Source organism: Ambystoma mexicanum, chromosome 11 (assembly GCF_040938575.1).
Source record: "Ambystoma mexicanum isolate Mex_15411 chromosome 11, UKY_AmexF1_1, whole genome shotgun sequence".
In the NCBI taxonomy this organism is placed as follows: domain Eukaryota; kingdom Metazoa; phylum Chordata; class Amphibia; order Caudata; family Ambystomatidae; genus Ambystoma; species Ambystoma mexicanum.
Genome location: NC_090934.1, coordinates 166,948,301 through 166,970,372, shown reverse-complemented (window position 1 = coordinate 166,970,372; position 22,072 = coordinate 166,948,301).

The following is a 22,072-nucleotide window of genomic DNA, read 5'->3' as shown; positions in this document are numbered from 1 at the left end:
TATGTCAATGATACACAATGCAAGGGGATAGAATTTGACACTCTCTCCCGAACCACAGAAGCCGAATGAAGTCGACCCTCCACCCGTGGTTGGCATATGTACCTGATAGCATAAAACAGGACACCACTTGGCAGCCAATGGGGAGAAGAGGAGTTAGGGAGAGGTTGTGGATAGGGTAGGGGATAATAGGAACACCAGAAAGAGGGTTAGGAACAACCTATTGTGGATAGGACGAGGGGAAGCAACAGGGGAGAAAACCCTACCTATTTTCTCTTGCAACACTCTATACTTGTAGCATGCATACCACACCCAGCATGACAGACCTGTGCTTGAAACACCTTAATACGTGTACTGAGAACACAGAGTCTGCCCCAAACACCTTTTCTGATATCCTTACACCATAATACAACATGCACTTATGACTTCATGAACACAGAACATAGATGGTACGCAGCATGTACCTACCCGCTCGGGAGAAATCCCACAATGATCAACAAACACATGGCCCGTGGGGCATATAGAAGCAATGAGTATGAAACATAAAATGAAACGTCAGCCATTTTGCCAACACATGAATAACAACATATGCCCCTTTTTGAGTGCGTGGTTTTAAAAACGCTAGTGCTGTCTTGAATGCATGCATTGGCCCTCCCGCACGGAGGGCTACCATTGCGAGTGAATCAATATCTGGCATCTGAGTCCAAAAGCAACAGGGTAATTAATAAGCTGTAGCACTTAACTTATGTCTGGGCGGCTCGCACGCCGTCCCGGACACAACAGTGAAACGCCTCTTGTTGGAGCCCCTTTTTAATTCCACCTGCCGCTGCTCCAACCTTCCTTGACCCGTACCTAACTCAAGTCCGGGAGGCCCGCGAGCCATCCCGGACGTAGCAGTTCCAGCCTATACGTTCGCCTGCAGTCGCCGATAGTCAGTGTCCCCGCATGGAGTCCTCATAAGCCGCTGCATACGCCTTAGTACTTCTCCGCCCGCTCCTGCCTGCTACACAAAATAAGCCACACCTGCCGTAGCGCCGTTGCCCATTATAAGCTGTTGTTAATCCTTCCCAGCTGGGCAAACGGCTGCACGGCATGCAACTACAACTTCCCAAAGGAATGCTGGGAATTGTAGTTGAATATCCACATTACCTTTTTTTACAGTCTTTTGCACACTCCTTTCTTGCACCAGCCCTTTTTCCTGACATTACATCACTGGTTGAAGACTTGACTCCAGCCCAGACATGCTGCGGCATGGATTGCTGTTTCTGGCAAAGTGGTCGTAGTTCCACATGGTCCTTGCCAATGTCTTAATGCGTGCTTCTGCACTGTGCACACTGCTCCCTTTAATGCCCAGTTGTTGTTAATGCTGATTGATGGGCCAATGTCATAATGAGTGCTTATGCACTGAGCATGCTGCTTCCTTGACTGTCTTTTCCCTTTCTGTGTCTTTCTTCTCCTTTGCGTGTGACTTTTCTCTTTGTATCGTTCGCGCGTGCCTACTGTGCTTTTCTCCTTCCTACGCGTGGGTTTAGAATGCTTTTCTTTCCTTGTGCATGGCTTCTGTGCCTTTTCTGCTGTGTTCCTGTTGTTCTTGGCTTCCGTGCCTTTTCAGGTGCAGTATTGTATGCATGCGATGTTTTAGGCTTCATATGCGCTGCTTTTCGTGTGCGCGGCACTTACTGTTCATTCTTTCTCGTTTCTTTGCAGGTTCAGACGATCACGATGGGTTTTCCTAGACCAGAGCTGCTTCGGAAGAATTGCAGTATTTGGAGCATCCAGTACCGTTAGCAGTACTGATTCACAGGTAAGTATGCAGAAACTATGATCGGGTCCTTTGAATAACGCTTCTTCTCCTTTCTTGCAGGAGCTGGTGCCAGTGAGCATCAAGCTGCCAAGCAGAGTAACGCGAAGCAAGGATAGCTGGTCTGGGTGTGGCTTATATAGTTAGCCACACCAAACCACGCCAAAGCCTCACAGACACACCGAAAAGTTGGTCTGCAGCACCCCAGTGCTGCTCAGTTTAGTCCTCCTCCATGTTGGGGGAAAACAGGAAGTGGTTAGCTTCTTAACCCTCACCTATTGGACAATGGATATGGTGCCAGGCGTGCCAAGCCTGTACCCAACTGTGCTTCTCAGTGACTCCACATGAATTGGCACAAACCCCCAAATAACACCTATGAGGTCCATGTGGCCCAATGGGGGTTTCAGATATGTGCGCATTTATGCAGGGGTTAGAGTAGGGGTCTACCATAGAGCTGGTGGTCATGACAGCACTCGCCCCCCTGCCCCCCAAAGGCCCCTCTCAAGGATGGAATCCCTGGTCCTGGTTTGGCTGGGTGGTTACGGTGACATTTCCTGACTAATTAGGGAGCATGCACATGTGTACAGGGTTCTCATGACCTGTCTTGTGGCCCATACCCCTTCCAGTCAATAAGGTAATACAGTTGGGACATAACTATCTTAGAGTCTAATATCTCTCTGACCTCGTATTCTGGCTCCCCGTCTATACTTGTGGAACCCAGGGGTGTTTTTAGTCGGGTGCCAGGTTGGGCTGGTTTTAGGAGCAACACGTGAAATACCGGGCGGATGCGCATGTTTGGGGATAAGGTTAGCTTCATCGCAACAGGGTTAATTATGGCTTCAATGGTATATGGCACTAGGTATCTCGTACAAAATGTTTTGGATCCTTTTGTGGGCATGTGTTTTGATGCTAACCACACAGCAAGGCCAACCTTGTATGCAGGGGCCTCTTTTCGGTGTTGATCTGCGAACCTTTTGTGTTTTTCCTTGGCTTGCGTCAATTGGGCAGTAGCCTCTTTGAGGACCGGATTGATTCTTGTGTAAAGTCTTCACTGCAGACATCTCCAGTTGCAGGGGATCAAAGACGGATGTTCGTGGGTGTCTTCCATACATAATGTAGAACAGAGTTTGTCCTGTCGTGGAATGATATGAGTTGTTGTATGCATATTCAGCAATCCATAACATGTCCTTCCATGTACCTTCTGATTGGTGAAGCAGACACCTTAAGTATTGCTCGAGTGTCTGATTAGTCCGTTCAGTCGGGGCATCAGTTTGAGGATGATGGCTAGTGGATCAACGTATGTCAATTTACATCAGGGCACAACTCTTCCTCCAGAATTTAGAGACAAACTGGCTACCGCGATCTGATACCAAAACTGACGGGAAACCATGTAATCGGACGATCTGCTCTAGGATGACCTTTGCCAGAGTGGATGCGGTGGGTAAACCTTTTAGGGGGATAAAGTGAGCCATTTTTGAAAACATATCTACTACGACCAGAATCGTATTGTGTCCATTGCAGGGAGGTAGGTCGGTGATGAAGTCTAACGACAACGTGTGCCAGAGCATGGGGGGAATTTCCAGGGGACGCAAGAGTCCCGTCTGTTTTTGTTTTTTGGCCTTTTTCTGCACGCAGATACCACATGCCAGCACGAACTAGATGACATCCTTCCACCAAGTCGGCCACCAGTAGGTCCGTTTGATTTTGGTCAAGGTTTTAGTTATACAGGGTGTCCTTCCAATAACGTATCGTGATAGCTGGCCATGATCCATTCCTGTTGGGTTGCCGTTGGTAAGTAAAGACAACCCTTGTAATATGGTAAACCCTTATCGTATGCTGGACATCTTTAGTGGTCCAGACCTGTAGTTCTTTCGGGCTCATGTGATGTCGTATGTGGGCTTCTAAATCTTCCAGAGGGGAGATGGCGGTAACGCTGAGGAGTTTGTCTTCTGGTATGATAGCGACTGGTTCAGGTGTAACATGCGCATCTTCGCCCTTACACACGCAGGATAAAGCGTTGCGCACACCCGGGCGGTAGGTGATAACAATCGTATTCAGTGAAGAATAGAGCCCACCTCAGCTGGCACGATGACTGTGCTCTAGCAGACTTTAAGTACTGCAGATAACGGTAGTCGGTAATAACTGTGACAGTGTGCCTGGCCCCTAAGAGGTAATGCCTCCATTCCTTGAAGGCCGCACTTATAACGAGGAGCTCTTTATCAGTGATGGCATAATTTACTTCGGCTGGGGAACATTTCTTCGACCAGAAGGCTACCGGGTGTAATTGGTTAGTTTCAGGATTCCTTTGCGATAGAACGGCTCCCATGGCGATGTTGGAGGCGTCTGTCTCTACCACATACGGGAGATCAGGTTTCGGGTGTTGTAGTATCAGTGCCGATGTAAACCTCTGTTTCAGTACTTAAAAAGCTTTCTCTGCTTCCATGGTCCAACTGAAGCATTTGTTTTTTCATAACAGGGATGTAATTGGATGTACGATTTGAGAAAAGCCAGGGATAAAACAGTGATAAAAATGTGCGAACCCTAAGAAGCTCTGCACTCCCTTAACTGATGTCGGTGAGGGTCAGCTGAGAATAGCGTCCATTTTACGATTGTCCATTCGAATGCCCTGAGGGGTGAGTATGAACCCTAAAAACTCAACCTCCATCACGTAAAAAAAACACTTCTCCAGCGTTGCGTATAATTGGTGTTGCCTTAACCTTTCCAAGACAGCTCATACATGTCCAATGTGTTCTTGCTCTGTAGTGTAATATATCAAGATGTTGTCGATATATACCATAGCACAGACATCCAGTAAGCCCCGTAACATGTCATTCATGAAGTATTGAAACACAGCTGGAGTGTTGCAAAGTCCAAAGGGCATCACCTGGTACTCGTAGAGGCCATATTTTGTCCTGACTGCCGTTTTCCATTAATCGCCTTGTTTTACTCGTACTAGGTGATTGGCCCCTCTGAGGTCCAACTTGGTATATATCTGTGCATCTTTCATTTGGTCTAGGAGCTCTGGGATAAGCGGTAACAGGTATCTGTTCTTCACCATAATCTGGTTCAGTGACCGATAATTGATGCAGGCCCCAAGGTCTCCCCTCCTTCTTTGGGACGAAGAAGAGGGGTGAGGCTGCTGGAGATCTGGATGGTTAGCCAAGCGGTTAGCCAAGTATTGGTCAAGGTCGGTCTTCAAATGACAGTTCTCCTGTTCTGTGAGGGCATTAATGCTCCTGCAAGGGACCTGGGCACCAGGAACGAGGTCAATTTGACAGTCATATGCCCAGTGTGGTGGCAGCGTATTCGACTATCTTCTGAAACACATCTAGGAAATCATGAGACTGGGGGTAAGGCTCCCATTAGGCCCAACATTGGGCCACTCTTTTGAATGGCTTGCACACGTTCTGCAGGGGAGTGTTCGTCCGTATAGCAGGACCGGGCGCATTCTTTGGAGAAGGTCACTACCTTGGTTCGCCAATCGATGCGGATTGTGAGTCTCGAGCCATGGAATTCCCAGGATCATTTGGAATTGTGGAGCTTGTGTCAGATTGAAGGCGAGGTCTTCTCTATGGCCATCTTGACAGAGGAGTGTCACATTTTTGGTGCTATGGGTCACAGGTCCGGAAGACAACTGAGTACCATCAACGGTTGTGACATTTTCCATAACTGCTTTCGGGGGCGTTGGAAGACCAATCCGAGTTGCCAGGTCCCTATCGATATAATTGCCCACTGCACCGCTATCTATGTACGCTTCCAAAGCAAGCATCCGCGATGGCTGTTGGTGGCAAATCAGGATCACTGGCACAACTAGGTGTGGGGCCTGTGGTTGCTTCTCCTGGCTGGACAAACGGACCCTTACGCTTGCCGGGCGTTGAAGTTTTCCCGAGTCTGTATCCATCTGCGCATTTTCTTTCTCAAGGGCCCACATGGTTCTCAGTGGTGGTTTCACCGGGCACTCACGTGGGAGTGGGAAATGCCCTGCTTTGCTGCAATATAAACAGCTGTTGCGGTCTTCTTTTCTTGTTCTCGGCTCTGGTAAGAGGGATCCGTACCCCTGCGATTTGCATGGGTTCTGGTTGGTTATGCTCTGTTTGACGGGATGGAGTCTCCCGGGGCCGTACATACAGTGTTCTCCCTTCTGCCCGTGCCTGGTCAGTTTTTCGTTCCTGGATTCTGTTATCCAACTGCACGGTGAGGTCAATATATTCAGCACAGCCACCGGGCGGATTTACCACCTAAGCTAAAACGTCTTAACTCACCCCACAGCCCCGGTAGAAGAGGGTAGTTCTTTTCTCATCTGGCCAATTAGTTTCAGCGATCAGTCTATTGAAAGTGGCGATGTACGTTAACAAGTCCTGACTGCCTTGTCGGAGTGACAATAGTTTGTTGTCCAAAGCCTGTCCCTTGGTATGACGGGCGAATAGCTTCTCAAGTTCACGTTGGAATCCTCCAAAGTCTCACAATAGGGGGTTGTCTCAGTTTACTAAGGGTATTGACCAGTCGGCAGCATTCCTCCACCCCCACCCAGGTACTATAACACAAAAGCGACCCTGGACTGGTCATTGGGGAACATTCGGGTCTACAAAGAAAGTGCAGGCGACATTGGTTCATAAATATAGCACATTTCTTGGCATCCCCCAAAAACCACTCAGGTGGGGCCAAGGGAACTGTGCCAGGCAAGACGACCTGTACGGGGGGCCCAGGAGGGGCCTGAGGTTGGTTCCCTGGTAATGGGGCTTGACTCTGAAGCACCTGCCGGGCCAATTCATCGGTTCGATCTCCATTTACTGCAAATACTCTCCGTAGGGCATTTGTCTCCTGCCGGGCGGCATGCACCTCGACTCTGAGTTCTCCTAATAATTGGGTCAACTGCTCTGTGTCTGAGGTGTCCAATGAGCTCGGGCTAAGGTTTCAAATAATGGCTTTGTGTTCTGTTACGCTCACCTTAGCTCTGCAGGAGCAGCTGGAACCTCTTCCCTCAAGATCTGGACAGGGACCTCCTGGGACTGTGGTTGGTGCACTGGAACTGCCTCTGTTAAGAACACTAGAATTAGGGAATAGTGTAACGGATTGCCCCCACACCCTCCCTGACACCCAAGACCCTAGGGACTGCGCTCAGCTTCTTTATATAAGGGAGCTCTCCATCCTGCCTCTTCTCCAAGCAGGGGCGCGTGTAGAAAACAGTTACGTCACTGGTTGAAGACTTGACTCCAGCCCATACCTGCTGCAGCGTGGATTGCTGTTTCTGGCAACATGGTCGTAGTTCCACCTGATCCTTGCCAATGTCTTAATGCGTGCTCCTGCGCTGTGCACGCTGCTCCCTTTAATGTCCAGTTGTTAATGCTGATTGATGTGCCAATGTCATAATGAGTGCTTATGCACTGAGCACGCTGTTTCCTTGACTGTCTTTTCCCTTGGTGTCTTTCTGCTACTTTGCGTGTGACTTTCTCTTTGTAGCATTTGAGAGTGGCTACTGCTCGGGAGGATAGCTCAGCGGCAACATACTCACCTTGGAAGCAAGACGACACAGAGCATGCAGGTTCGATCCCCGAAACCTCTGGGTATTAAGCACGTTATAAATAACCTATCATATCATACTGTGCTGTTCTCCTTCTTGTGCGTGGGTTTCTAATGGTTTTGTTTCCTTGCGCGCGGCTTCTGTGCCTTTTCTGCTGTGTTTCTGTTCGTGGCTTCCGTGCCTTTTCAGGTGCAGTCTTGTATGCGCGTGATGTTTTAGGCTTAATATGCGCTGCTTTTCATGTGCGCGGCACTTAAAGTTCTTCCTTTGTTTCTTTGCAGGTTCAGACGATCGCGATGGGTTTTCCTAGACCGGAGCTGATTCTGAAGAATTGCAGTATTTGGAGCATCCAGTATCGTTTGCAGAATTGATTCACAGCTAAGTATGCAGAAACTATGATCGGGTCCTATGAATAACGCTTCTCCGTTCTTGCAGGAGCTGGTGCCGGTGAGCGTTGTTAGGCAGAATTATATGCAGTACCCTTTGGGAACACCACACACAATTAGGACTACAAGTGACAGTACAAATTCACCTTTGGTACACGCCTGTACTACACAGTAAAGTGGTAGCGATGGCTGAGCAGCCAGACTTCTCAAGAGTAAAGTGAACAGTATCAATAGTTGCACATAGAACAGCAATTACTACGATTCAACCAAACACTGACTCAAAGTTTCTGAGTAAAAGAATATACATTTATTTACACATCCGTTACAAAACATTTCACTATTATCAAGCAGTTAAAAAATCACAATCTTAATACACTACACCACACCCAATAGATTCTGGACAAGTTAGGCTCAAAATGAAGTGTGAGCAAAATAGCACTCCAGTAATTTAAAAGGGAGGGAAAGACAAAGTTAGACAGAGATTGAGCAGCACTAACAAGTAAGCAAGCAGGGCAATCTAGAAAAAGGAACTACAGTGGAGGAAATCAAATCAAGGGGCCTGGCCCAAAGTCAATGGACCAAAGTCTTTGCAGAGGATCACACAGTTCAGGGTAGTTCGCGGTTAAGTCTTTGCCAAGAGTTCAGAACGAAGTTGGTCGGACGAAAAGTTACTTTAAAGAATAAAGAAGGACAAGCCCTCGGATTGGCGAAAGATTTCACACACTTTCACCGTGGCTGGACGAAACAAACAACCTGGTTAGCACAGTAACTTTAGAGCAGAAGAATGCTGTAGCTGAGGCAGACGTTCCTGGCAGGTCCTGCAGGCTCATAGAATACATAGTTCCTAGAACAAATTACTTTTGTCTTAATCTAATCCCTACATAACAGAGGGGTCAGTCAGCCATCTTTTCTTATTCCTGGAAAGGAGAAAAAAGGTTATCAAGAAAACGAGAAAAAGAGAAATAAAGAACAAAGAAAGAGCGAGCAAGAGGGAAAGAGAGGGAGAGAGATCCTTTTTCCACCAGGGCCGACCGGATCCTAGACCTTCCAAAAAAACAAAAAACACAAAAAAAATGAAAAAAAAATCAAATAAAAATGGACAAAAGAAAGAACAAGGGAAAAAGAAAAAGCAGGCGTGTGCCACTGCACACCACCCTGGCATGGATCCTCAAAAATGTCTCTTCTTTGGCTATGCCCTTACTAAACTTTACCTTGTCTGAGGTGCTCTAAGGATATCCGAGAGATGCACCCAATATCTAACTCCTTCATACGGATGGTGAGGGGAGTACAGAACACCACCTCATATGGACCTTTAAACCTGTGGCTGATCAGTTTCCCCCAGATAATAATGGTCCAGTTGTAATATGGGCAATGCAGTGTAGGGAACTATGGTCTTGCTTTCTACAGGGGTGGTCACCATTTCTCCACCCCCTTTACCGTGTCCCACTACCACCCCTGTGTGCTTCAGTCCCCAGGTCAATTATTTATGACCCATCAACATATAATATGTCTCCTTCCGTGAATGTATGAGCTGTTCTACAGAGTGGGCATATAAATAAAACTCCTGTAAATAATCCGGGGGTTGCTAAAACAGGGGCCGTGCAAATAGTTCAAGTCCTCAAATTGTCTAGTCATTTTGTCAGTCCATTAAAATGCACTTATAAGTCCTCAGTCGTTCCCTGATGCTTTGTAACAGTGGCCTTGTGTAGACTGCGTAGTCTAGGATCCATGCCCTACAATAATTACATATGCCCAAAACAACGTACTGCTGCCACCCTATCTGATCATTTTTTCCCCATTACAAAAATTAGTTGTCCCGAGTATAGTCCCTCCTGTTGGCAGTATTGTAGCTTCTTTTTATCTGCCTTGTACCCTTTGTGAGCCAGCAATTGCAATAATGCAACAGAATCCCTCCTGCACTGATGTTTATTTTCACTACATCCCAAACGATCATCCACATACTGGATGATTTGTGCTGAGCACCTTACTTCAATGTAATCTTGTACTGGGGTCACATCTCTCCGTAACCCAACATCAAATGGATTAACAGTCCATAATTGTGCTGGCACAAATAACACAGACTATTGTGCACCACTCGCCCCCGTCCTGGTCTGTTCCAATTAGGAATGCTCTTTTGTCCGATACTACTTGTACTTATAAACCTAATGACAATATTATCCCTGCCATCATCTCGGGTGGCACCATGGGTCGGAAAATAAAATCTATAGGTACTTGCCAACAGTTCAAGCCCTGCATCCCCGAAAGCAGACATCCAGTCCCCAAGGAAGGACCCAGCAACCCCATATAGGGGCTCTTTGGACAGTGTCCTGGCGCCTATGGCGCCAGGCTCATAAAAGACATCAGTCCTGGCGCCATAGGCGCCAGGCTCATTATGGGAGTGCTTGGGTGCACTTACCTGATGCAGACCATGCTGCAGGATCCCGGCCTCTTTGAGGCCTGAAAGGAACTACTTTACCTGTGGGACTAATTTACCATCCGGGCGTGGTCAGGGAAGGATACATACCTGATTGGAGGAAGGATACATACCTGGAACTTCTTCCAAGGTTATTTAAACCCCACCCAAACAGACACACGTCCTTTGCGTTGTTCTGCATCTAGCAGCTGGACGCTCACCGTGTCTGCTCCTGCATCCTGACTTCTGCCATGCCTGCCAGCATCCTGGATCACCTGCAAAGGAAGAGAAGAAGAGAACAGAAGAAGGAAAAGTCCTTACCTGCTAAATCCGCATCCCGGAGACATCTCGCCGACAATCCTGAAAAGGAAGACTTTAATTTAAAAGCTCATCGCATCGATCGCTGCAGCGCCGCATTCCACTCACCTTTACAGGGCACCTCCATGTTCAGCAGCGATCATCCGGATTCGCAGTCACACCCCAGCGCCTAGGGAGAAAAAGACCAGAACAAAAAGGTGAGAGAGAGAAGGGAATAAGGAAAGCTAAATCTCCATGTTAAGACTTACCTGTTGATTCATTCCCTCTTCATTTCGGGTCCGCGCCGCATCCTGGCATTGGCATTTCCAGACCCCGGCCCCTAAGGGGAAAAAGAGACATCAGCGTTAATGAGCGAATGAAAATACATTCCCAAAAAACGCTCATTAAAGACTTACCTGATTTCTACAAGGATTTCACCTCTCATCTCGGGTCGGTGCCTGTTCCCCGGCATTCCGTACCCCGGCCCGTATGGGGAAAAAGACACTAGCATTAGTACATTAATGCATGGACACAAGGCGAACCTCTTATCAAAAAACTTACCTGGAAGCCAAGCAAGTTTGGTTCTCACCAATCCGAAAATCCAGTGAAGTAACTGGATACCAACGCGCCTCTGCATCAGAAGCAGGATGGAGAGCTCGTCCTTCCAGACCCTAAGGTGAGACGCTACGAGAAATCACAGAAGGGTTTCGAGGAGGGTGAGAGGGGAAGTGGGAGGCCGATTGCATTACCCCGCAGACAGTTAATCCCCTATTTTCGCCTACAGAAGGATACTTCTGCGAGCCGGACAAGCCAGATTTGGGGGCTTGGTCCAGTCCTTCTTCCGAACCCTGCGCATCACCTTAGAAGAGGTCACAGCAGCGCGAACCAGGCCAGCGCCTCCGTGGGAGTCAGGTGAGCATAACAGAACGCGAAGCCTTCCTACAAATTCCCACCCAGGCGCTATGGAAACTTCTGAGACTGATCAGTTGGCCCAATTACTGGGGGAATTACGGGCCGAAGTACATGCCGCTCGTCCAGAGACTAATGCCCTCAGGAGGGAATTAATAATATCAAAGGAAAGAACTGATGACCTGGCCAGACAGCTTTTGCAAGGTCAAGCTGGGCAAACTCCTCTACCCGGTTCCGGAGGGAACCCCGCTCCTGTGGTTTCCAGTAACCCTGTGGAGATTAATCTACCTGGAAACATGCCGCTGACCCCACCCGAACGCTTTGCTGGGGACCCCAAACGATTCACCGTATTCATGAATCAGTGTCGTTTGCACTTCCTATGCAGACCTGGGACCTTCCCTAATGATCAGACCAAGGTAGCCTTTGTATTGTCATATCTCAGCAGCTGCGCTGCCGATTGGTCAGTTCCACTGGTTACTCAAGATGATCCGATTCTCCGGGATTTCCAAAGGTTTCAAGCAAGCATGGAAAGGTTATTTGCTCGACACTCTCTGGGGCAGGATCTGGATGACGAACTTCTATCCCTGCGGCAGGGCAATCAGGACCTCCTATCCTATATTGCAACCTTTAATAGACTAATTGTGGAAACGGGATGGCCAGAGGATAAAAGAGTCACGTTGTTTTATCGAGGCCTTCGCGGAGAACTTAAAGATGTCTTGGCCCAAGTTGTAAATCCGCCCCAAGAATGCACAGAGTATATAGACTTAGTGGTCCAATTGGATCACAGACTTCAAAACAGAAAAGCAGATCGGTCCCGGTTTGAGACCCGGGTGTTGGTCAAGACCCATGCTAATCCCAAGGGAGTTGATGTCTCTGAGTCTATGCAAATTGGAGGGGTTAAAGGACCCTTAACTCAAAAGGAACGTGAAAGGAGGCGGCAGTTAAAATTATGTCTTTATTGTGGGAATTCTGGACACTTTCTACAAGATTACCCGGCAAAACCGCCCCGAAAGGCGGTAGGAGCCGCTGATAAAAACCATGAAGAGACTGTTTCGGGAAACAACTCCGCCCGACAAGTGTAGGGGTCCGCTTGCCGAGCTTGAAAACTAACTCTCAGACCTCACATTTCATTGTGCCAATGGTTCTCGTAGATCCAGAACAGCCTAAGCGGTTGCATGCAATAAAGGCATACATCGATAGTGGGGCTATTGGAAACTATGTAGATCGTGAATTGGTCTCTAGGATTAACTTCCCTCTCCGTCCTAAAACCAGCAAAGATGTCATCACCACAGTCGATGGAACTGAAATTGCCTCTGGACCGGTAACACATTCCACTACTGAGGTGACTCTTATTGGTCCCGACGGCCATCGGGAGGGTGTTGGGTTTGATGTAATCAAGGCTTCACAGTTTCAGGTTATTCTTGGAATCCCTTGGTTAGAGACACATAATCCTCGAATTGATTGGCGAGCTAAGAGAATAACCTTTCCGGATTGTACACAAACCTGCTACCCAGAAAACCTGAAGATTAGTCTAGCGTCTAACCTCTGCCTCCATGCAACTACCTCCGGAATACCAAGACTTTCAGGACGTCTTCCAAAAGGAACAGGCCAACACGTTACCTCCTCACAGATCGTACGATTGCCAAATCGATCTGGTGCCCGGTGCACAACCCCCTTGTAGCAGGATTTATGCCCTTACCGAACCTGAGAATCTGCATTTGAGACAATATTTGGATCAATACCTAGCTAATGGTTTTATTCGCCCATCAAAGTCCCCGGCATCCTCGGCTTTGTTCTTCGTGCCCAAAAAAGAAGGCGACCTTAGAACTTGTATCGATTACCGCGCATTGAACCAGATAACGGTTAAAAACCGTTAACCTCTGCCTCTGATCCCTGAACTCCTTGACCAGGTGAAGGACGCTTGCATATACACCAAGTTAGATCTCCGGGGGGCTTATCATCTGGTACGAGTTAAAGAAGGCGACGAATGGAAAACTGCCTTCCGTACTAAATACGGATTATTCTAGTACCAGGTGATGCCTTTCAGATTGTGTAACGCGCCAGCTGCCTTCCAATACTTCATGAATGATGTCCTTCGGGAACTCATCGATGTTTGTGTTGTCTTATATATCGATGACATTCTGGTGTACTCCTCTTCGGAATAGGATCACAGAAAACACATCAGGGCAGTACTTGAAAAACTGCGCCAACACAAACTATTTGCTAAATTGGAGAAATGTGTTTTCCATACCACAGAAGACGAGTTTCTAGGTTTCATCCTGACACCCAAAGGAGTCCGAATGGACTCAAGAAAAGTGGATGCCATCCTCAAATGGCCATCACCTAGCTCTGTAAAAGGGGTTCAAAGCATGCTCGGCTTTGCCAATTTCTACCGCAGGTTTATGCCGGAATTTTCACGCGTGGTACAACCCATTACTGCACTCTTGAGGAAAAATAAACGTTTTGAATGGTCTGAAGAAGCCGAGCAGGCCTTTCAGGATTTAAAAGCTAAGTTTACCTCCGCACCTATATTGAAACACCCGCGTCCAGATCTCCCTTATGTCGTCGAGACTGACGCATCCAGCCTAGCCATGGGAGCTGTCCTGTCCCAATGAGATCCCGAAACCAACCAACTGCATCCCGTAGCATTTTGGTCCAGAAAATTCTCGGCACCCGAGGTTAATTATGCAATCACGGACAAAGAACTGTTAGCCATTAAGTCCGCTTTTAAAGCCTGGTGGCATTATCTGCTTGGCGCTCGACATACCATCACAGTGATCACTGATCACCGGAATTTACAGTATTTGAAAACCGCCAAGGCTCAGTCATCACGGCAGCTCCGATGGGCTTCATTTTTCGCTGAATTTGATTTCGTGATTACCTATCGACCTGGCTGCAAGAATGGCAAAGCAGACGCCTTATCCCGAATTGAAATGGGAGAATCTGATACAAACTCAGAACCAGTACCAATAATTCCCGAACAGAGGATTCTAGGCATGACTTAGTTACAGACGCTTGAAGACATTCAAGCCAGAGTGAAACAACTCCTGGACCCTACAACCTTACAGGAATGGATACAAAAGGGATCAGACTTTACCATAGATAATGGTTTACCTTTTTTCCAAGGACGCTTATTCCAGCCACATAAGGAATTACACGAACTAGTTATTTCCGGTTATCATGATACATTAATAGAGGGACACCCCGGAATTGCCAAGACAGAGGAAAAGGTGAAACGACAATTTTGGTGGCCCTCTTGGCGAAAAGATGTTAAATCTTTTGTGATGTCCTGTGGTGTTTGCGCCCAAAATAAAAGTCAAAAGAAAAGACCAGCCGGTCTCCTTCAACCTCTAGACATACCACCAGCACCCTGGCACACCCTATCAATGGATTTTATTATGGATCTGCCTCCTTGTTCGGGGTACAATACTATTCTGGTAATTGCGGATTTGTTTTCCAAAATGGCCCACTTTATTCCTTTGAAAGGTTTACCTTCAGCTTCTGTCCTAGCCAAAGAATTCCTCGAAAATATTGTTCGGCTACATTGATTCCCATCTATACTAATCTCTGACCGGGGAAGCCAATTCATTTCCCACTTCTGGCGCAAAAGTTGTCAAATGGCGCAGATCGACCTAAGATTATCGACCAGTCACCACACTCAGACCGATGGTCAGACCGAGAGGACAAATCAGACCCTTCAACAGTACTTACGGTGTATGTTACAGCAATCTGAAAGCAACTGGAAAGACATTCTTTGGATAGCCGAATACGCATATAATAATTCAGTACACTCTGGAACTGGCCACAGTCCTTTTTATACTTTGTTTGGGCATCACCCTCGAACCTCAAACCTTGACTCACCTCGGAATGCCTGCAGTAGAACATCTGCATTCTACAATTACCCAAGCCTTCAAAGAGGCAACTACGCATTTACAACAAGCCAAGAGAAAATACAAGGAGAATGCTGCTCTACATCGGAGTGAAGCACCTCCGTATCAGATTGGGGATCAAGTGTGGCTAGCTACCAGACATTTACCACTCAAAGGGCCTCGAACTTTTAACCCAAAATATGTGGGACCTTATTCTATTACGGCAATAATTAACCCAGTGGCTGTTAAACTTGATTTACCAGCTAGTATGCGAATTCACCCTGTTTTTCATGTGTCACTTCTGAAACCAGTGGTACCCGGAACCCGACTACTGAAACCTCCAGAACCTATTCTAATAGATGGGGAGCCCGAATTCGAAGTGAAGAACATTTTAGACTCAAATGTTTAGGTCAAAACTGTTCTACCTAATTGATTGCAAGGGGTACGGACCTCAGGAGAGGTCGTGGGAACCCAGCGACCATGTGCATGCACCTCGATTAGTCAGGAAATTCCACCGACTCTTCCCAGACAAACCAAAAACCCCCTGAGGGAACAACCTTGGGAGGGGCCTTTTGGAGAGGGGGAGAGGAGGATAAGAGTGCTGTCATGATGCCTGCCCCCGGGGAGCCGGTTCAAGCCCTGCGTCCCCGAAAGCAGACATCCAGTCCCCAAGGAAGGACCCAGCAACCCCATATAGGGGCCCTTTGGACAGTGTCCTGGCGCTTAGGGCGCCAGGCTCATAAAAGACATCAGTCCTGGAGCCAGGCTCATTATGGGAGTGCTTGGATGCACTTACCTGATGCAGACCATGCTGCAGGATCCCGGCCTCCTTGAGGCCTGAAAGGAACTACTTTACCTGTGGGACTAATTTACCATCCGGGCATGGTCGGGGAAGGATACATACCTGATTGGAGGAAGGATACATACCTGGAACTTCTTCCAACGCTATTTAAACCCCACCGAACAGCCACACGTGCTTCGCGTTGTTCTGCATCTAGCAGTTGGACACTCACCATGTCTGCTCCTGCATCCTGACTTCTGCCACGCCTGCCAGCATCCTGGATCACCTGCAAAGGAAGAGAAGAAGAGAACAGAAGAAGGAAAAGTCCTTACCTGCTAAATCCGCATCCCGGAGACATCTCGCCGACAATCCTGAAAAGGAAGACTTTAATTTAAAAGCTCATCGCGTCGATCGCTGCAGCGCCGCATTCCACTCACCTTTACAGGGCGCCTCCATGTTCAGCAGCGATCATCCGGATTCGCAGTCACACCCCAGCGCCTAGGGAGAAAAAGACCAGAACAAAAGGTGAGAGAGAGAAGAGAATAAGGAAAGCTAAATCTCCATGTTAAGACTTACCTGTTGATTCATTCCCTCTTCATTTCGGATCCGCGCCGCATCCTGGCATTTCCGGACCCCGGCCCCTAAGGGGAAAAAGAGACATCAGCATTAATGAGCGAATGAAAAGACATTACCAAAAAACGCTCATTAAAGACTTACCTGATTTCTACAAGGATTTCACCTCTCATCTCGGGTCGGTGCCTGTTCCCCGGCATTCCGTACCCCGGCCCCTATGGGGAAAAAGACACTAGCATTAGTACATTAATGCATGAACACAAGGGGAACCTCTTATCAAAAAACTTACCTGGAAGCCAAGCAAGTTTGGTTCTCACCAATCCGAAAATCCAGTGAAGTAACTGGATACCAAAGCGCCCCTGCATCAGAAGCAGGATGGAGAGCTCGTCCTTCCAGATCCTAAGGTGAGACGCTACGAGAAATCACAGAAGGGTTTCGAGGAGGGTGAGGGGGGGAAGTGGGAGGCCGATTGCATTACCCCGCAGACAGTTAATCCCCTATTTTCGCCTACAGAAGGATACTTCTGCGAGCCGGACAAGCCAGATTTGGGGGCCCGGTCCAGTCCGTCTTCCGAACCCTGCGCATCACCTTAGAAGAGGTCACAGCAGTGCGAACCAGGCCAGCGCCTCCGTGGGAGTCAGGTGAGCGTAACAAACACTTTGTCGCAATTTGAGGCACTGCTTTTACTAATACCTTAATACCATTACAATAAATATATCTAGGACCACAGGGACCACATGGACTACTGACTCCCTTGCTATTGATTAGTACCATTGCTTGAGTTACACACATCCCTGGAGTGGAACACACTACCCCTTGATCTGTGAATAATACAATTATATTTAATATACTGAGCAGATCCCAACCCAACAAGGTCACAGGGGAACTCTCTGAATATAACAAGGGGGCTCGTACTGCATCACCTCCCACTTTTATATCCAGCTCCTCAGTGTATGGAACTGTAGAAATAGCCCCAGAAAATCCCTGGATGTAAAGTGTTTTACCCGATAATGGAAAGTTCCTGTCTATGATGCATGATTTGGTTGCACCTGAATCTACCATAAGTATAAATTGCCTGTTTCCTATTCCCACCTCCACCAAGGGCTCCTCTTCAGGGTGTGCAGGTATCAATAGGATTGGACATACAAGTGCTTTCTGTGGGCTGTCTTTATCAGAATATGTAGTCGTCCTGGGGAATGAAAGATGAAAAAGGGCTGCCCCGTCATTGTAACTCCTTGGAATGGGGCGCCTGTTCCCCCTGCCATTCTGTTAAACTGTGTTCCCTCACCCTGGTGTAGTTACCTATGTTACCCTTGCCTGTCAGCCGCATAAGGGAACTGATTTTGACCCCCCTCACCCAAATTGCTGTTGTTCCATTACTTGAGGCACTTGGAATCCCTGCCCTGGAGGTGATGGCCCAAAAGTGAATCTCATCCCAGGTCTGTTGCTGCACTACTTTGCGAAATGCCCACATTTCCCGCAAAACCAGCACTGTGGTGTTCCCAATCCTCCTCCCCAAGGCCCTATCCACCCAAAGCCTCTTGCTCCTCGAAATCCTCCTTTTCCCCTTGGTGCTCCTTCATACTGCCACTGTAGGTTGGGGTACTGTCCCATCTGACCCCATTGTCCCGGTCCTCCTTCACCCCATAGTGCCATAATTGTGGCATTCCTAATTTGTTGAGTGCCTCCTGTCCTTTCCCCCTGAGCCGGTGCCTTCACTGGTGCTTGAACGACAACCTTATTTAGTTTCTTTTCCACTAGTTTTGCCTCGTCAATTTTCCACTTTTGGGCTGATTCCCTGTCCCACTCCTTGATTCTCTTACAATTGTGGACAATTATACTTTGCATCTCTGCCCACCCTTTGGCTTCAATGGCCACAATTTTATCTAGTGCCTTCTGGACCGCTTTTGGTAGTCCCCTCTTTACAATAAAATTGAAAAATGGTACTGTCTGAACTCTCCAAATTTCCTGTAATTTAAGAATAAAGCTAACTGGGTCTTCATCATCACCCATTGTGCACTGCATTAAACAATGTAAGCCAGGGGTATCTGGGTACATCCTTAGTAGGTCATCCCATACCCTTGCCCTTACCTCGTCAAAGGCTGCTTCATCATGTTCTTTAGCTGCAAGACTTACCCCAGCCCTTGCACATATGTGCTCAGCCTGGTCTCCAACTATGGTGACCAGTAGACTGTTAAAATCTCCTAGTCCTAAGGCTACCCTGCTGTTTATTTTTCAATTTTATAGATCCATGTACTTGCTCCGGCTATAAACTGGGGGAGAGCTTTAAAACAAATAATTTTTGTCCATTTGAGGCCATGGCACATACTGCATTATCCCTACTCCTTTATGTATTAGAGGCATCTGCATATCTATTTTGTTTTCTACCCCTTTAGTATTCTTCTGATCTTGAACTACCATGATTAAATCCAGTCTATTTCTTGGTCTGTCCCTCTCCACTGCCTTGTGTGGCAGGGACTGGTTTCTCACTGCCTCGTCTCCTTGATCTCCTTCTTGCCCTGCCTCTTCATTATTTCTACCAACTTGATCTTCCCTCCATTTTCCCTTGCTTGTTTTTCTTCTTGTCCCAGGACCGTCTATACCCTCTGTGCCTCATCTTTTTCAACACAAACATTTCATATTGCCCCAGGGTTAAAACTAAACAATAAATCTCCTGATTTCCAATCCCCTATTTTCTGCACCGGCACCCTTATTTCTGGTGATACTTCATCAGGTTCTTGTAACCTGACCAACCTTTCCTGCAATGCTCTTAACTCGCTGTCTATGTCTACTTGTGGACCCCTCTGGGTACACCAATGCTACAGGCATATTAGAGCTTGTGGATGGGTTATATGGAGGTGCAAAAGCTTGAGTCCCCGCCCCCCTAGTTGCTAATCCTGATAATCCTGTTGACACTCTTTCTACCTCTGTAGGCTTATAGACTGGGTTTGTATACCCTACTGCAGGTTTAGGCGTTACAGGGTATATCCCCTTACTATGGATATCTTTTTCACCTTCCTGATCTTCTAGATCCTCAACTAATTGACAGAGATCTGGAATCTCTTCTTTTTTTTGGACTTGTTCCTTTCATATTTTGTTGCTACAAAGATGGACTTTTTTAGCATGTTTCTGTTTGGGAGCCCTGCTCTGGCCAGGAGCAGGACGTTACCCCTTCCTTTGTTTCTACTATCAATTGTTTATTTATTCTGGCACAACACAGTGGCAGAACCCTATGCATGTATTTTATTGGCGATTCTTCCTCCATAATGTTGCGTGCGTCCCTAATGCTTCACTTAAACCCTACTGCTATGTTGCATGTGCTTCAAAAATACAGATCAACCCACTTTTTCCCCACCACCTTTTAGACTTTCTTCACTTTGATTTCACACTCACACACACACACACTACTCATCCACCTTCCTTCCTTTTGTACCACAAAAGACAGCAAGAGAAAATATACAAAAAATAATTGACTAACCTCCATGCCCATTCTTTGTACCGAGTCACTACTTTTGCAATACCACTTCTTGCTTTAATCGTCATAAGAAGACTGTGTGGCACTACCTTCTCAACCTGTTATGGCTGAGGATCCCTTACCTCCCAGTCCTTATAAACTGGTGATCCCTTTCATCTCAGTCTTTATGCTAAGGCTCCCATTCCATTATAAAAAGTAGAAAAACAGAAATACGTGACAATTTCAATACATTACCCACTTTTTATCCAATCTACTCCTTTACATCACCTGAAATCCAATCTATACTACCCAATATTATTCCATATCACCAAAAGTCCTATTTTATACTGCATTACCAATACTACATCACCAAAACTCCTATGCCATAATACATCAAGTCTTATTCCATCTATTCATTGGCCTCATACAACATCCACATCACCAGAATACCATACATGCATGTTCCCATTTTGTTATCACTTGCAAGAGTATACTCACGTGGGGGGTGTTCACTCGAGTTTCCTCCGTTCCGAAGTCCCATGCTGGCCTGTCTTTCTGGAGCCACGCCCTGCTTCAGTGATTGGAGAGGATTCTTTTAAAATGGCTTCTACTTAAACCACTCAGGCAACACATGTTTTTTTGATTTAGAGGACCGGTCACTATAGTTGGCCGTGGCTGACTTGGCCTTGGGCTTTGCAAAGTACTGGGGAAGACTGAGGTCACATCAAGGGGTCACCACTGAAAGCTAGGCCATACTTGCACCCCTTAAATACATTGGGGTACCCCCTGATGACGCTCAAACCAGAGTAAATGAACCCTCTAGGGAATTAAGGCCATGAGTCTATCTTGCAAGAGATAACAAACTTTAATCTTTACAAAGAAGAGGATTTGGCGAGTAGCAGAGGACACTGCCATTCTGGCCAGCATTCTGTCTTCCATGGCTGGCTCCCAGGTCCTGAAGATTGGTGTCGGGCCTGGGGCTTAAATATTCTTGACTTGGTTACTGGATACCGGCAGAGCTCATCCAAAATTGTCCTTCCTTAAAAGGGATGCTGCAGTTCTTTCTGGCATGGCTGGGTTCCGTTTGGAAAAAGCTACATAACATTACGCTGCCTATGCAGGAATACATTGTCGTTCTTGTTTAGCATAATTTGCTATGTTATAAATATTCATACTTAAACACATCTTCCCGCCATTCTCTCAACACTTATATTTCATCTGGTCCAGTAATTTCAACAAAACACCTTTTTTCCCATAGTACTATGTATGTCGTGCTGAATCTTTTTTGTCTCCATTGGCTTGTGATGGACAGGGAACAGATGTTGAGTTATCTCATGCTCTTTGCTAGAGCAGCCCGGGCCCCAGGCAATGCATGTAGTCTATTTTTAGCACAAGCTGCATTCCTTCTGCCAGAGAGCCTGCTTTGAGATTTGATTTTAAAACTACCCAGAATAACATTTACATGGGTTTTCAACAAATGGTTATTTGCAATTTATATCTTAAATACTACCTATCTTGATTTAGTGACTGGCCTCGCCCAAGTGTGATTATTTTTGCATGAAAAAAGCTTTCTCAGTGTTATAGTGCTTAGAGAAGTCTTGCCTCATTGTAAAGCACTTGAGGGGTGTAGGAAGGCGCTAGCCAAAGCGCTAGCTCCTCCCCAACACGTCCTTGACTCCCGTGGCAAGAAGCTTCAACAGTTCAGCATAGCCGGAGAGGACTGATGGTGAACCAAACTGCGCTGGGCCCAAGGTCACAGTCGGCAACACTGTTGAACAAAGAACTTGTGTAATTGAACTTTAAAGAAACCTGAGTAAAGGACCAGAAACAGTGTGGTCCGGTGTTGCGGGGGCGCTCAATCGAAGGACTCTGCCACACCTCCCTCCCGACACCTGTCGTCCAAGCAGCTGCAAATGCCAAATGGCTCCAGGTGACCACGTATGAACTCTTGCTCTTTGTGAACACTTCTGAGTCCGTGTTTTGGAGCCATTAAGGAAGAATTACTGGCATTGAGGCTCATAACTTTGCAAAACCGGTACATACTTGACCAATTGAAGGCAATGAAGGGAGG